The sequence below is a fragment of the Varroa destructor genome, unplaced genomic scaffold, assembly GCF_002443255.2.
Source record: "Varroa destructor unplaced genomic scaffold, Vdes_3.0 BEIS01000007.1, whole genome shotgun sequence".
NCBI lineage: Eukaryota > Metazoa > Arthropoda > Arachnida > Mesostigmata > Varroidae > Varroa > Varroa destructor.
In genome coordinates this window covers 33,914,904-33,931,124 of record NW_019211460.1, presented here as the reverse complement: position 1 = coordinate 33,931,124, position 16,221 = coordinate 33,914,904, and the positions used below count along the sequence as shown (strand labels likewise).

Here is a 16,221-nt window from a genome sequence, read left to right as displayed (position 1 = left end):
CATTTTGGAAAGGAACTGGGTAACATGCGGCAGAATTTAGCAATCAGTAAGGCAGCTTGGGACGCAGGATGATATCCTTTTCGCGCGATCTTTCACCAGCGGCATTTAAGAACTCTGTCAAACTAGTATAAGCAATCCAAAAAAAGCTGAATGATGTTTGTGTATCTATGGTTTGCCTCAATGAAGCAAACACCATACGTTCTCGCCCAACATCTATCTCAGTTTATGTTGATCGGTAGTGTAGAACTCGGAAAATGTCGTTAGCCTAAATATATGATACCTATGGGTGCATTTTAACAGAACCCGTGCACAAACGTTTACAACGCATTGGTGACTGAAAGCCTAAGATGGAGTCGGAAATCGATGTTATCAGCTAGCAGTTTACATAAAACATCGCTCCATACAATTCAATCGCTGTACTATATAACGCCTTTTTATATGTTGGATCATCCGCAGACCTCGATACACAGAACGGTGTATTTGAGAATAAAGGAGTCGAAGGTTTTCAGTCGTATGGTTCATATACGTCTATGTAAATATATCGTATTTCTTAACTGTTGTCTGGCAGTCATAACGACGCCTTTCTATTTCGAATTTATAACTCTATCTTCAAGACTCAAGTATTGTTGCGGACAGCTCGATTCGAAAATAGTCTCTTCGTTTTTTCGAAATGCTCCCTTTGTCAGCTGTTGTTGTTGTTAAACACTTCTGGGTCTTATTTAGCCACACGAGTTGAAATCAAATAGTTGCTAGAATCTCGCTCATATTGAACGAACCATTCATTCTAATTATTTATAATGTTTTGCTTTTCTTTAGAATTCGAGAGCACACGGTCATGGAGCAAATCTTTCTTAACTTTGATTAGGCTGACGTATTGTCTCAAGGATATAGTTTGAATTTCGACTTAATTTTTGATCGAATTTGCTGCTTTTTCCAATCTAAATCAATCACCTGCAAACATTTTAAGCCGTGCTCCCGTGTCAACAGAGTTCCTGGAAAGTTCGTCCCATCTTTTTCACTATACTAACGCTGTTTTGGGCACATCACAGTATTGGAGACACCCCAGAGGGGAGCGAGTATCACAAATAGGAGGCAGTACGCAATCGTTATCGTAAATAAATTATTAAAAGCTGCTTAGAACATGAGAGAATCGTATCAAAGTCCACTCCTTATACCGTTCTGAATTGGCCCAATGTAATCAAACAATAGAACACAATCTCGCAAATACGCCCCTTTTCTAGTGGTAATAGAAACTTAGCTTAAGATAAATTGATCCAGCTGATTTTTCGGTGTAACATTTTACGTAGATATGGAAGTGCCAGCTTGTCACCAGATGATTTTACCTAATAGTTGATTCTGATCTAACATGCCGTTAAGGCGATTACTCTGCCCTGACTCATCTTAACGTTTGTAAAAACACGCTCGGGCAAACGTAGTGACTCATATGCGCTAGCGAAAGTGTCACCTTCACGGTCATTCCTCCTCCATCCACTGAATTCCCATGGCCGTGTGTCATTGAAACGCACATAGTTTTTTTTTAATTAGTCTTTTGTTATAAAAACGTTACAAGCTAGCACAGCACCTGGCAAACAGGTAACTATTTTTTTTTCAAAATATAGATGTATAATATGGAATATGTAATGAATGTAACTTATTCTTTTAGCAGCTTTCTTAGCCATTGCCACTATCAGTGGCGATCAGGTTTGAGTAATATATATGGCTGTGAGGTGTCTGGACACTCAGCCTTTTGTTATGGTATCCATAACCAAAATGTAGATACGACGAATCAACGCTTAACGATGCTTTTATAGTAAAAAAAAAACACATATGTTTTTTGATGTTGCGGAAGGATCATGTACAGGTATCTACGATAGTACTATTGTAAAAACATCGATTTCGGCATGTGTTTCACAAGAGGACCCAGTGCTTTCTATGTCCATGTAGAATCTTAAGACTTCACGAATGCTATACGACCAAAGCAGAATCATCAGAATTAATTAGCAATGCTCGAGTGACTTATGGAGGACATCGATACGCACACGAGGCTACCAGACATATTGCTTGCTCCGACTGGAAAATACCGCTTTCTGAAAAAATTTCAAAGAAGCAGGTATTTATAAGCAACATTAATAGCTGTATTTAATATTGATATTAAGGTGTATAGATAACGTTTATACAGACAATCGGATCCACCAAATAGCATTGTATAGTTCTGCGTACATCGTTCGCTTTTATTTATCTGCGACTGCTAAGTATAGTTGGAGACAAAACAAGTATTTAGGGGGCCACGAAGTAGTTTCAATGAAATGGCTAGTTTCCTTTTTATCACCTCGCTACTTCTTTACTTCTATATACGATTTTTATATACATTTTCTTCTATATACGTTTTTTTCGTCTATAGTCAACTATAGTCTACTATAGTTATATTGCATGCTGAACGAATTCAGGCTCCCGAGCTAGATGTCCTTGACAGCAGAAAGCATTTTCCACTCCTACTGTATTTGCCGAGATAATAATATAATATAAATATCACGCTCAAGAGTTATTTGCTAAGTGTAATGATAGCATCTTGGATCTTCAGGACGCATCTCGTCCCTGTTAACCATCAGGTATCGATAAAGCCTACTTGAAAGTACTCTTCAAAGAAGAAGGCGGCCTAGATACAAGTTGTAAATTGGCCAAGTTAATGAACTAATAGAAGTTTTATCTTATATTCCTCACATCGACATTTAAGAACAGCGCGTTTTCTCTATATATCCTTCATTTTTTGAATTACCTTGTTTCTACCTCAAGTACTATATAGATTCCACATACGCCATAAACGGCCGAAAGTGTTTGCGGCTTATTATACAAGCTGGATCTTTCAAGCGTAAAATCAAGTTGCGTATTACGTAGTGAACTGTTTCTGTTGCATCTTTGGCACACTTTAATTAACAATTTCTAACCTTTAGACCACCACAGTTTATAACCAACCGTGTATGTGTTAGGTTGAGTCCTCTAATGGAAGATATATGACTGGGATTTCAAAAATATGAAATGGCACATTTTTTAATTTTCGAATATATTGCAGTAGTAAGCTGCTACGTTGTTTGGCGAATCTAGGCCATATTTTTATATAATGTCCCTGTATTTTTACGACAAGTGCAGTTAAAGGATAATATGTACACCTCTGAGTTGTTACAAAAAAGAGCTACCGTAGAATTATACCTTCTGGACGACTCGGCGTGGGCCTAACGCTAACCGGGTACTTCTCACGGACGAAAAGAACTGTCGTTGGGAAAATTTGGAATCTTCTTCGATCTATCATCATTCGTCTTCATTCGATAAGATTCACTCAAAAATAAAAAGCATAGGTGTCCCGTAAGCCCTACAAAGGACCATACAGAGAAGTACTGTTTCTCATTGTCTGACAACACTCCGTTCGAACAGATTACAAAAGTAAAGAAGACCTTCGATTTCGCCCAAAATTTTTACAAGTGACTAAAGATTATATTTCTTACGTTGTTACGAAGTAGAGAAATTAATCGATAACTCCAAAAACAACGACTTAGTTTAGAGTTAGTCCATTTGATTAAGGCCATGGCGGGACTGGAATGGTTTTGTACGCTAAGAAGGCAAACAAGATGGTAGATAATAATATATGCAGAACTGGTGTAAGTTATTCTATTTAAGAGAAAGGACCTGGTAAAGAACGGAAGGTCGTCCTTCTCGTAAAGGCGCCCCGCTAGAATCTGAGCGGATGTTTGCTTCGATCGCAGCATATTTCATAGTCTTCGCGCTGACTGTTGGCAAATGAAACGCGTAGACAGTGAAAAGGGTCTCAGAATTTGGCTTGACGGGTTTCTCAGTTACCAGGTCTAAACATTCAAAGTTATGATTGTGTCAACAAACGAGACCGATAGTAAAGAAAGAAAAAATTTAATTATTTCTAATGAAATATGGCGTTTTGTGGAATGAGCTATTATGAGACGCCGCTACTTTCCATTCAGACTGATATATACTTATTATGATTCGATTTGCCGTAGACGATGCTATCAATAGTCCAGTCGTGAGGAACTATTTCAAATATAACAACGAACAAGGTTAGTCAAAAACTAATATTTTTCTTTTTGTTGCATAATCGAGCTTCAATGATGTGAAGATTACATTTTGCGTACGATAATGCCAAGGAAGGAGCTAGCGTGCAACAATCCCAACCTAGGGCCTTATAATTCACTGCCGTGAACGGCACTTTAGAAATTCGAAATAATTCAACTGCTGATTAAATCGAAATTGTCGCAAGTAACATCGGTATATCTCACCTGGTCTAACGTAAGCCAAATGGCCCGATCAGCGGACCCGCGAAGTGCTTATAAAAATCTTTCAATTCGTAATAATGTTTTTTCAGTTCTTAATAACTTTGGAAACGTATTGAACATTTAGTTTTGTAAATTGTTTAAACAATTCTGTCTTATAGTGACGTAATCTAGCTAAGCGGACACGAACGGAGGCGTGTGGAAGGCGTTTCGTCGAAGAGTATACTTGAAATATAGATCTGTTAGCTAATTCCGCTATATTCCCACGTCACACTGCTGACTCTTGTTAGCTTGACTACACACAATGTAATCAGAGGCAGCTGTATACATTGAGAGTAACTAAAACAACTATACAATTTATCATGAGCCGATATAGCTCGTAAGCAAGTTAAACACCCCTCAAAGGGGTTGAAACCACTCTGCTTGCAGGTTTTACCTCCAGTTTAGAGGGTGTGAAATCCCCCGAAGAAAGGCTTGACACCCTCAATTTCTTAGTCAAATTTTTTTTTAATTTCAATACAAAATGTTGAAAAATCTGCGTCGTCTTATCTCAGTATTGCTTAGGTTTCCTCGTGGATGTAACACCGAGCGAGTGCAAATTTTGGCTGTAGAATTTATCGCACGTATCAAAACGCTTTAATGCTGAAACTAGTAAAACGATTTGCTGCTGATACGGTCATATCGAGTATTACTGTCATCGAAAATTTCGCAATGGAAGCCTCTAAATTGATAAATATCTATTTCTATTGACTGTGCGCCTTTCTAGATATCTACGTGGGATAGTGTACGTTTTCCTTTATTGATATGAGCATCGGAAAATAACAAGAACATTTGTGAGCCTTTAAGCAGACGGTCAGTTTAGTGGGCGTTATGTTTTACTCGTTGCGGTTCACATGTATGTGGTGTAGTCTTATTGTAAAATCGGACTGGGATATGGGATACATATAATTTGTGTATGCTCTAATTTTAAATTTTCCGAGTTTGATAGCTCATGCAACTAGGACATTGTTTTCCCTGAATCATTTAGGTGTTTCGCGATTAGTCGTGAATGTCCGGTGGTGGTTCAGACGGCCCAGGATCTCAGTGGCTTTCTTTGCAGGGTAACAGCCGCTAGCCGAAAGACGATCGTCATAAACCCAGCAACCACACTAGAGCGAAGCGCCGCGCAAAACGTATCAAATTCTGCCCTTTATAACTTTGGCTGTGCAATCAATGGTGCTAGAGCTATCGTTGTCAGAGTGAAGCTTTTTCGTGGGGCAACATAGTTGGTAACTGTCTAGAGCTCCTTCCAGCGAATGTTCCTATCGGCGCTACCGTTGCCGAATGACTTCTGCTCGGTTAAATCTTCCTCGCTATTGGTTGAACTTACTAGCAGAAGATGGACCAAGCAAGCACAAACGAACGATCCCTTAATGTGAGAGCTGTCAGAAAAGCGTTTATGACCGTAAGAGTGACAGTAGCGGCTACCGTGATCAGCTCCTGCTTACCAGCGTCCCGTCAAGCTAGCCCGTAGTCGTCGCATACAATTACATCGCATTATATCACGTCTTTTCACGTACAACAACGTAAAGCCTTGTGTCTATTTTAGGGTTGGGACGAACGCCAGTGCGTCCGCCAGGCCAGTCACAGAAGACACATGCAATACCTGCCGAAGGGTTACCGAATCTGCACAAGCACACTCGCCCAGTTCGGGTGCGATGATTGCTACTACTCAAGTACACCCAGATGTTGATTGTTCTTCACGAACAGAGTGAAATGTGTGTTTTTGTATGTCAAACACTGGTGCGTTCGAACTGAAAAATGCCGCTCGAAATTGAACTGGGCTACCCGTTGGAGCGACAAGAAGAGAACAAGCGTCTCCTGTCTATTTGTCCCGGTGTTTTTCAGCGTTTTTGCAGACTGAAATCGTTACCGTGTTAGGACTACTTAACAGGTAGTGAGTTGATGAAGTGAAGGCAGCGTACGATTCTACAACGCTGAGGGTCGTTGTGAGAATCCGATTAGCAGCCGTGTACCCATCGGTCCTGGTAAATGTTCGAAGATATAATAGCGACTTATGAAGCGGTATCAGTCATATACAGCTGATAGAAAAACAACATGATTATTAAAAACATAGTCATTACATTAAGGAATACAGCTGAATGGTCGGGTACAGCGTCAAGTGTTCAAAGGTAATCACGGTATAAATGTCATGATTTGCTGCAAAGTAGTTAAGCTGGTCTATGTTTTGTTAGACAGATTAGAGAAAAAAGAAAAGGTGGCATTCTACAATATGTAGGCTCGCTTATCTAGTCGATAAGGCAACTCTTTCCTGTTATTAAATTAAACTATAATAATAATGTAGACCTTAGTAGTCCGTGCGTTTTCAATTCCAGATGAAGAATATATGCTTGTAGATTCCAGAAGAGCACCACTGTCTATAACATAAGCCTACAATATACTGAAACAGAGCGCACGCGTTCAAAAATCTAAATGAAGATATTAGCTGAAGAAGTAGAGAGTGATAGAAGTTGAAGAAGCCAAAAAATCCGAAAAAAACAGACAACAAAAAATTACTTCGCATATAGAATCACAGCATATTTGTGTAAATAGGAGAAGTTATATATAGTCGACTTCATCACTCCAGTCCTGATCACTACAGTTGACTTCAATCAGTCACAGACGTCTTCTGTAGTTTTTGTGATTGTATTTGAAAGCAAGAGAGTTATTAAAATTAGCTAGAAAATATATGGAGAAAAAAAAACTAGGCTAGCAGAATGTTAGTGGAATCGTTCGCTATTTAAGTTAGTTGTGGAAAAAAACACGCGGTAATAATGGTTAGAGAAACCGCACTATATCGACTAATATTATAAGATTAAGATAAGCAAGCCATTGAATTGGGTTCGCAGAAAATAATGCATTGGTTGTCGTTCATAGAACCCGCGCATCTAAACCAGCGTATCGGGAAAACTTACGAAATACACTTATACAGATTGAATTTTTTCTAACCCAGAAAGATATCGATTGTAACTGCATAATCCCTAATGCATAATATGTGGGACCAGGACGAACATGCTACCGTATTTGGTACCAGTGTAGTATAGTGGGTCGGTGGCAAAGCTCAATAGTGAACCAATAGAATTCGAAAATGGACTTCTTTAGAAGGTAACCAGTGCAAAGTGTGACTATTTTTGCAGCTCACTCGACCATTATTACTGCTAAACGGGGGGCATTGATTAAAGCCACAGAATTATCAGGTATGGCCATGATTAAATCTATGCTAGCTATATAAGTGGTAGATTAAAGCCGTCTCCGAAGGATTCGCTCCGTAAAACAGCGGCTAATACTGATCTATCATAAAGCAGTACAATTGCTGATCGACTGAAGCGCTTGTAAATGTAAATTTCCCATCTGAGCACATTGGAAACTGCTAAAAAAAAAAACTCTAACAATATATAATAGTATCAAATATGCTACTTGAAAACACTAGATAAATGTTCATAACGTTTGAGTACATAGACTTGTATATAGTGGCTTAAGCCACAGAAATGGTTTTCCCTTAGGCGTTTCCTGAATAAAAGCAATATAAAAACTGCCTCAGGGTTGAGGTCTGAGAACATGCTTTTTAAGCAGGGCCATCCATATACAGGTCACTCGCGAACTTCTAACCTAGCTTAAATATACGCTCCTCACAACGGGCGACGTCGATTTCATGTCCCACGTCATGTCCCTCGTAGAATCATAAATCAGTCTATCTTTTTCTGAAATTATACGTATAAAGTAGAAGGTTATTTGTCTTAGATAAAAGAAACTCTCAACTGCCTGGCGTATTACCGTAATGAGCCTAGTTCTTATGGGACGCGTCAGCGACGTCGGTAGCTGAAGCAACAGTACGGTAAACCTTTGTTACTATCGCGGCGGTCACGGCAGAGGAAATCAGCAGTGAAAACCGCGCTTTCTGTGGACCAATAATGGCAGCACGCGCTGCCGACCAGATGACCCCATGACAAGCTAAGCTACGTACGTGTCTATCGGAACGGCGGGCCTTCTAACTCACCCATTCGTACGAAGAAGCTTTTCCTCTGGTTTCGGGTCTGGGCCTTAAGCAGGTTTCAATTCGTTTCCTAATGCCGAGCTAATATTAGCAGTGGTAACATGCAAGCAAGAGGCCCAAGTTACCTACTCTTCAGTTCTGTCATTCGGATGCATTGCATCAAGGGATCTACGCAGTATTAACACGTACGTACTAGATGATGATATTAAGTTTATAGGAGTGAACGAAAAAGAAAGGTCAGATACCCAACACATGCTTTGGTTAACTGTACATTTGGCGCTGGGCTAGACAGAGAAAAAAAACACATGATTTTACTCTTGATTATACGAAAACAGCTATAAAATAATCCAGTGACGTTTGCTAATCTTTATACACGATATCTTGTGTTATGGATAAGCCCACTGGAGGATTTTTATGACAACAATACGACCGAGTTAGTGGAAGACTGAGAAGTATGTCTATTCAAGATTTAAGATGTTTGTGTACCCATTATTAACAAAAACGCAACTTTAATACTAATGATAGTTCGATAAATAACAACGATCGCCGGCATGATAGATCTCTATAATCGAATTTTAACGGATTCAGTATTTACATTTCATGCTCTTTACTAACCTAGCAGTCATCGGTACTAAACAAATTTGAGCACACAGGAACAATGTCGAGATAGCTATGTTAAGGTGGTGATAGTTAAGTGAGATTAATTAGCCTGAGCTTTTTCTGATCATTTTTTGTATAGGAAGGAAAGCAGATGTCACTGATGAGCAGAAAACATTGCTTCGTCTATATAAATGTACACAACGCGAGTGTTCCATAATTCCCAGCATGTAAGCTGAGGGAAAACCTCTTGTTGTTGACACGGAAGATCGGTAGCAAGAATAAACAAAAAAAAAACAATACTTCTGCTAAGGGGAGATCTGTGTCATTATTTGCGAGTTTTGAAAAATAGGTTTATCTTGTATAATGTCTTCCCGACTAGATTAAGATACCATGGACTCGTTGTGCCTAAAATGACGTTTCGTCGTCAAGCTTGAGATGCTGTATTCAAAGGCAGTAGACCTGCCAGACAAACCTCAGCTGTACGCTCAAATAAAACGAGCCCATCTTTATTGAGTAAGCCAAGTCAAAAACTGAGAACTGGCAAAAAATCCGCTTCTCAGACGAATCTCATTTTGAGATTCTGAGAAAAAATGCCCATTATGCTTTCAGACACGTTGACGACCCAGTTTACGAAAACTGCGTCATGCCAAAAATCGTGAGTATGATGTACTCTGGCAAAGGCACTGGATGATCCGTCTCGCACAGGGGATATTTGGGCAGCTGGAATATACAAAGGTTAACAGGATGCTGCTTCAGCTAGCGGAATGTTTTCCTGACGATAACTACGCCTTCATCCACAGAGCTCCCTAGGCCACTCACTGCCAATAACACTTAGGTGCAGCGGTGGTCTACTAATTCGGCAGACCTTAACGTCATAGAGAACGTTGAGGAAATAGTAAAATTAAGGGTTTGGGAAGAACAGGAGGTAAAGTGTCCCAGTTCTCCATGGAAAATCACTCATATGTGACAACAGGACCTGCCCGTGACTGAGACAGAAAAAGACCACAGGAGAAGTATGCCCCCCTCCCCTCCCCTCCCTCCCCCACCAAAAAAAGCGGTGGTAGTTATTGCTGCAGTAGGCCGTGCCACAAAATACTGATGTCTGCAACTGGATCACATTGCCTGTAAGCAGTTTGCCAATGTCCTGACAGACATGTGGGATACTAGCGTGAAACAAAAGAAATCCGCCTTCATACGTGAAAAAAGCGCTTGGAAAGATCTCGTTCTGGTGCTGCGCAATTGACTTTAAAAGTTGGGACTATTTGATTGAACGTTGACGTTCGGTAGTCTGTGCTGTCTATGCCGAGTAAGGGTGTGTGCATATTGGGCTGACACGACCTATTGAACTGAGAGTCCGTTAACAAAATTCTGTATCTCAGTTGCTACTTCGTTTTCTGTTTACCTTTTTTTTTTTTTGTCTGAAACAGGCTCCCATCGTACACTGTACCGTACAACGATGACAAGGGCGAAAAAAAAATAGCGGAAGATCTCAGAGACGAGCGTTAATGCCAGTCTCTCCGACTTCATAATTGGCACTTGATAAATCTGACAATTTACTAAATACTAGTTTGCATCTACGTTTTTTTCAATTACCAGTTATTGATTATCCTTAGATATTGATGTGAAAATGGCAACTATTAACATTTAATAAAGGGAGCACTCTAAATAACTTATTAAGCGGAAATTCAATTGTGTCTGCACCTCCTTCCGCCTTCCTGGAACCTTCTCATGTTTTCCTGCTTTATTCAGGCTCTGCCTAGAACATTTATCACGAGGCTTCAACAGGAACGATTGGTTTAATCACATCGGTTCTATCTATTTAATTTTCAATCAAAAGAAGAGCTTTTATTCCACTTGACGCTATTGGTACAACTACATTGACGTGTTTATCTGATGCTCATGCATCGCGTAAAATAAACGATAGTGACGTGAACTTGTAGATGTTACGCGCTATTATAATATTAAATTCAGCAATAGACTGTCGAGCAGTTACTAAGTGAAGAAGTCCGCAACTTACGAGGCCAACGCATGTGAGATGGTTACTATCGATGTTATATAAACGCAGAAAAAGCCAGGAAAATCAATTTTCTGCTGCAGTCCGTATGCTCCTGCTGATCCTCTATAGGTGTATTTACGACTTCGCCTCATACTCATCATTGGGACTAGTTCCGGCGGCCAGTGAAGCGCACCCTATTTTCTGCCTAGCTCAATGGCAGGATATTGAACAATTTTTTCTATCGACATCCTGTGATAGCAATGCATTTAGTTATTTTGTTTTTCAATATGTTTGTCCAAAGGCTTCAACTCAAGTTAATAAAGCACCAGTAATGAATGAACGGGATCAATTTAGTTCTGTAAGCGTTAAGAAAACAACGGCCGAGTAAAATTTTAATATTTCAGTTCTATTAATAGGTGTATATGGCAAAATTCTTAAGCTATCTGAGTGTACCAGTGGCTCTTTAAGGCGAAAACGTTTAAGTAGCTAGGCGATGTCATAAAAGCCATCGGCTCTATATTGGTTTCATCATCGTAACGCAATATTGAATTTGAATCGTAAAAAAAAAACGTACAATTGATAACGGATAGTTGAAAAGCTTCTTAAATTTAAATTTGGTCGTAAAGAGGCATTTTTCGCCTGAGGATTATAATTTTTTTCAGCGCCCTTGTGCCGTTAGGTTCATTAGGAGTAAGATCGGGCGATGCTGTCGCATTCAGAATAGAATTAGGTACTTGAGCAGAGATCAATAAAATGATCGTCCGTTGTACGAGCTTGTAAAGGGTCCAGACAAAATGGATATCTCTATTATACACAGGTCCTTTCAGGACACTGTGCGGTTAAGTGTAACATAGCTAAATTATCCTTTAGTAAATGCGGCCAGTGCAAAGATTTGTTGATCGTTGAATGCATTATTCGGGTTCTGACGGGAACCGAACGATCAGAGTCTACCCGCAGCGCTTCGTACGATTGCCGATATTTCGTGTATTAAATGTAAGCTCGAAAAAAAACCTTACGTTTCATACACGAAACATTCAGACATTGTCAGAAAAACTCGTCAGACTCAAATGATCAATGACTAAGACTAAAAACGCTTTACAACTATTATAGAATAGCTCATAACTTACCAATCCATGGTATACAGCTGACTACACTTTTAGCAAGGAGGGAATCCGTAATCATGTGAGATAGTCTCTTAGAAGCAGCAACGTCTACCACTGTCTGAAGGAAAAGATTGCGAAGAAGAAAGAACTTACGTAAGCACGTTGATTCCTCATTTTAATACATATTTAATTGAAATTTGTACTTGATAGTAATCTCATCTTTGCTGAAATATGGTAAGCCCTCGGTAGTTCGTTACGATGAAATATGACGTTGTTTCTTAAGCTGCGAACAACACAATGTTACCTTCACCTCAGTATATTGCCACCGAACAAATGGTATTGGACAGTATAGCTTTATCTTTTCTGCCCACGGATTTTTCGTTTTAGAAGAAAATTAACCCATCGGAACTAAATCCAGACGACAAGGTGTCGAATGTCTACCAAGAAACCCTGTCTTGAGAAATCCTGCCAAAAATAATAACTTCATCTGAACTTCACGATGCTCATTTCGGGCAAAGGGTCTCGGCGGTTGATCTGAAGGCTTTTGTTGAACGAGGTGCACGCCGGACGCGTAGTTTAGTACCGCGTGAAGCTGACTAGGAATACGATCGTAATGGGTTAACACATGCGTGAGTTCTTGCGTTCAATTTTCAGAGAAATAAAGTTAAAACATCGAATCGGGCTACTGAATTATTGACTGCATAAAATCTAACAACAAAATGTACGAATACAGCGGACTATGTTGAAAAGAGAGCGATAGGTTGAAGATAATATAATCTTTCGATGTATGAATTTTTCGGTACGCCAGTAACGATCATTTGGCGGCACTTTTTCAAAAAGTTAGGGCTGAACGTTTTGAAAAATCGAAGCTTCAGTGATGCACAACATTGAAGAACCATTTGTGCTATCGACGACATTCGGGCTGCCGGGTTCAGTAACGGCTCTTTATTTCCCCTGAAGACAGACATCGTGTAAGTAGGTAAAAGTAACCTAGATAAATCCCAATTGTGGATCTTCATAGAATCAATATTGACTGTATTCATTAGCAAGTGAAACGCGTTTTAGGGCTAGTGGCAACGATTCACTAGAGAGGCTACAGGTCGACTCACCTGTATCGCCATCTGCGGGAAACTGTCTAGCGGAGGAGGTCCCGGCAATAAGGGATGAGATCACCATGAATTTAGCGGTCGTGTTCGTCGATGGCGCGCACAAGGGAATTCAGAGCGAATTCAAGATGAAGCTTTAATCGGTGCATTTTGTTTCTGAAACAAGTCTGTTCTTCTTCTTCTTCTGGATTGTACTGGGGTTAATAAAGCAATAGGGAAACTTTCCCGATTAACCAAAGTTGGAATTCCCTACGAGCGACGACTGCGTCAGAACACGTCTAACGAATTTCGGAGTACGTTTCAAGTTGTAACTTAACCAGTTACATTAACGCTGATCAGAAATGAAACGCAACGGATGCCAGTCACGTGTAACTCTTAAGTGACGAATGAAACACTTCCCGTTCTCGTCATGAGGACTTTTCCTATTTCTTATATTCGCTGCTAGAGTAAATAGAATACTCGGCTAGCTCTTTGTGCAGAGCAAAATATAGGCTCAGAAAAGTGGTCACAGGTCACCGTAGCTATCTACACACATAGACTTAACGTTTCAGAGCGACAATCTTGGAAAAAGCTCTATTAAATCTATTTTAGCTCAGCGGATGTTCCATTAGCAAATTTCTTTATGCATGAAACATTACTGTTTGACTGAGAAAATTGACATAACGTTATTTCTACGCAGTAGCCACCCTTTGTATTGAAATCTGCTGACGGTCATCGCAATATCTCATTCATTCTCCAATAAGAATATTACAGATACGATATGTCTGTGTGCCATATCATCATTAGACAATACGCGAGCGTGTGTTCCTAACCAGGTCACCCGTCAAATAGCTCCGGCGGATGGCCTCCTACGCGTTCGAATGTTGTAGAGAAGCGGAGTTACTATAGTGGAATAGGCGTGGACCTCTTTGCATCGGGAATCACCTGAACCCATAAACACAAAGGATGATGTCAATGTAATATTGTGGCTTGTTCAGTGTAAGCCGTTGCGAACAAAAGCTTCGTATCATAATATGTTTGTTGAGTATCCTGCCATCAACGTTCGCGGCTAAGTTTAACTTTCATTGATTGAAGTGCACTGAATATCGACCTCATCCAATCTTGGGTCGAGGCAATGATTGGAACAAAAAAGGACGCCCATATTTCACATGCTTGCTTCACTGACAACATTCAGTGCAGCCAATCCTTTGCCTGCCTTCACGTGAACAATGGCTTCGCTGTCATTAAACGATCATCGCTAAACATAAGTATGGAATATTGTTTCAGGATCAAAGAATACGTCTTTTGCGTATTAGCGACGTATTACTTATTATACAATTGTATTAACCTATTATAAATATCTATGTGTGCATATATAGCCGTAAGCCGTTAACTTAGCTGATGTAATGAATCTGCCGTTTTGTCTTTCAGGTGAGGGGTCACACAATTTGCAGTCAGGTCGTCCTATGTATGCTGAGATACTTCTTTATCTGCGTGCATCAAGCTTTGATTTCGTTCGAGAGCTCGGTCGGCAATGGTCCCACGTTGCCTGATTATGTTACAACGATGTTGTTGCGTTCCGGCTGGCTCGGTACCCGACGTTCGTCGGCCGATGGCGCTTTCTATCAGACACGAAGATACGTATGAACATTGACTTCATAGGACTAATTGTAATTGATCTTGTTCAGTGCGCCATTGCCAACAAAAGTGGGCGGATATGCTCATCGGTACACGCGTGCATTACGACCGCTGTTCGTTGTTAACATGACATAAAGCAAACATACCCGTCGTGTTGTACGCAACATTCGACAACCCTATCAAAGGTCGTCAATGTCCTCATTTTGTTTTTCAACGATGTCGACAATCGCGCTAATCTCACTCAGGTTCTTCGAAAACAAAAATAAAACGGATTTTGTCGGTAAATCATACCCTACAAAGGGTTTTTTCGAGAACTTCTTTCCACTTTATGTTCTAGTCACATTGGCTAATAATCCTGATATCACTGCATATATATATTGCATTCTTACTGTTGTCGACAACAGCTACAAGGAGCATCTACGAAACGAAGTATGCTCGATGGCGGAAAAATCTCTGCAAAGCTTGTCACCACCTAACGATTCCCCAACAAGTTAATAAGTCAAAGAAATACATCACATTCGAGACGTTTCAGAATATCCTAAACCATATAGGTATACGTAAAGGGGCAACCGTTACGGTGCTCAGTCTTGGACAGTTCGGGAACGAATAAGATATACTGCACCATTTTACCAATATCACCGAAATCCTTTACGCAGGACGTAATACGGTCGAATATCCTCGAGGTTCGACTCCCTTACGTATACAATTCCGCTCCGTCGGTTGCATTCCGTAAAGCGGTTCAAGGAAAGTAGTAGGAGGATAGCGTCGAGGACGACCTCTTGGTCGTCCTCGACGCTATCCTCCTAGCGGGGAACAATACAAACCAGCTCGAATTTCTGTCTATTACAGCATTCATCCTAAAGGTTATTGCTAAGCTGTACACGTTTGCCTGCATCAACTACTTTCGGAAAGCGCGGAACATATTCGACTTTATCACTGCTGACACTATTTTAGTGTGCAGCGTCACGGATATGATTTGAACAAGCTGAGAAGCTTGTTCAAAGGTATGGTTCTCGTCATACGGTGTCTACGATTAGTGAAGATCATGAGCTCGATCAAGCGTTTCCGAATCATTCTAAGGACAACAAGACGCCTCTTGCGCATTTGCCATAACTGGTATGGAACTTTTTACCGGTAAGATTTGCGATAATAAAACGAAAACCTTAAAAGTTCGTCGTTTTTGACGAGTCGCTATTGTGGGAATAACTTCAGTGATGCGATATCCGCATTTATTTTTCTGTTTTCATTTATGGTTGTGCGCCAGTAGCATGTTCTGCCTGAAGGCTTCGCGATGGTAACGGGCGAGTTCTTTTCACATGAGCTGTATCACCCTAATGATGAATATTTTCACTGCATTGGTCGTTGAAGCCTTTATAGTGGAGATCGGCACGAGTAAGTCGGCAGTCGAAATTTGTGTAATTGAAAAGATGTACGAGCATGAAAACAAACAATGTCAAGAGGCGGGCTATCG

At 40.2% G+C, this 16,221-nt stretch overlaps 1 long non-coding RNA gene across 1 annotated transcript; it reads left to right on the top strand.

The window, feature by feature from the left end:
* The first annotated feature begins 1,357 nt into the window (after nucleotides 1–1,357).
* LOC147754614 (uncharacterized) lies at nucleotides 1,358–15,470 on the top strand. The gene is made up of 3 exons (XR_015317554.1): nucleotides 1,358–1,593; nucleotides 1,850–2,110; nucleotides 14,544–15,470. It is a non-coding gene; the product is annotated as an uncharacterized LOC147754614 (long non-coding RNA).
* Nucleotides 15,471–16,221: the final 751 nt, after the last annotated feature.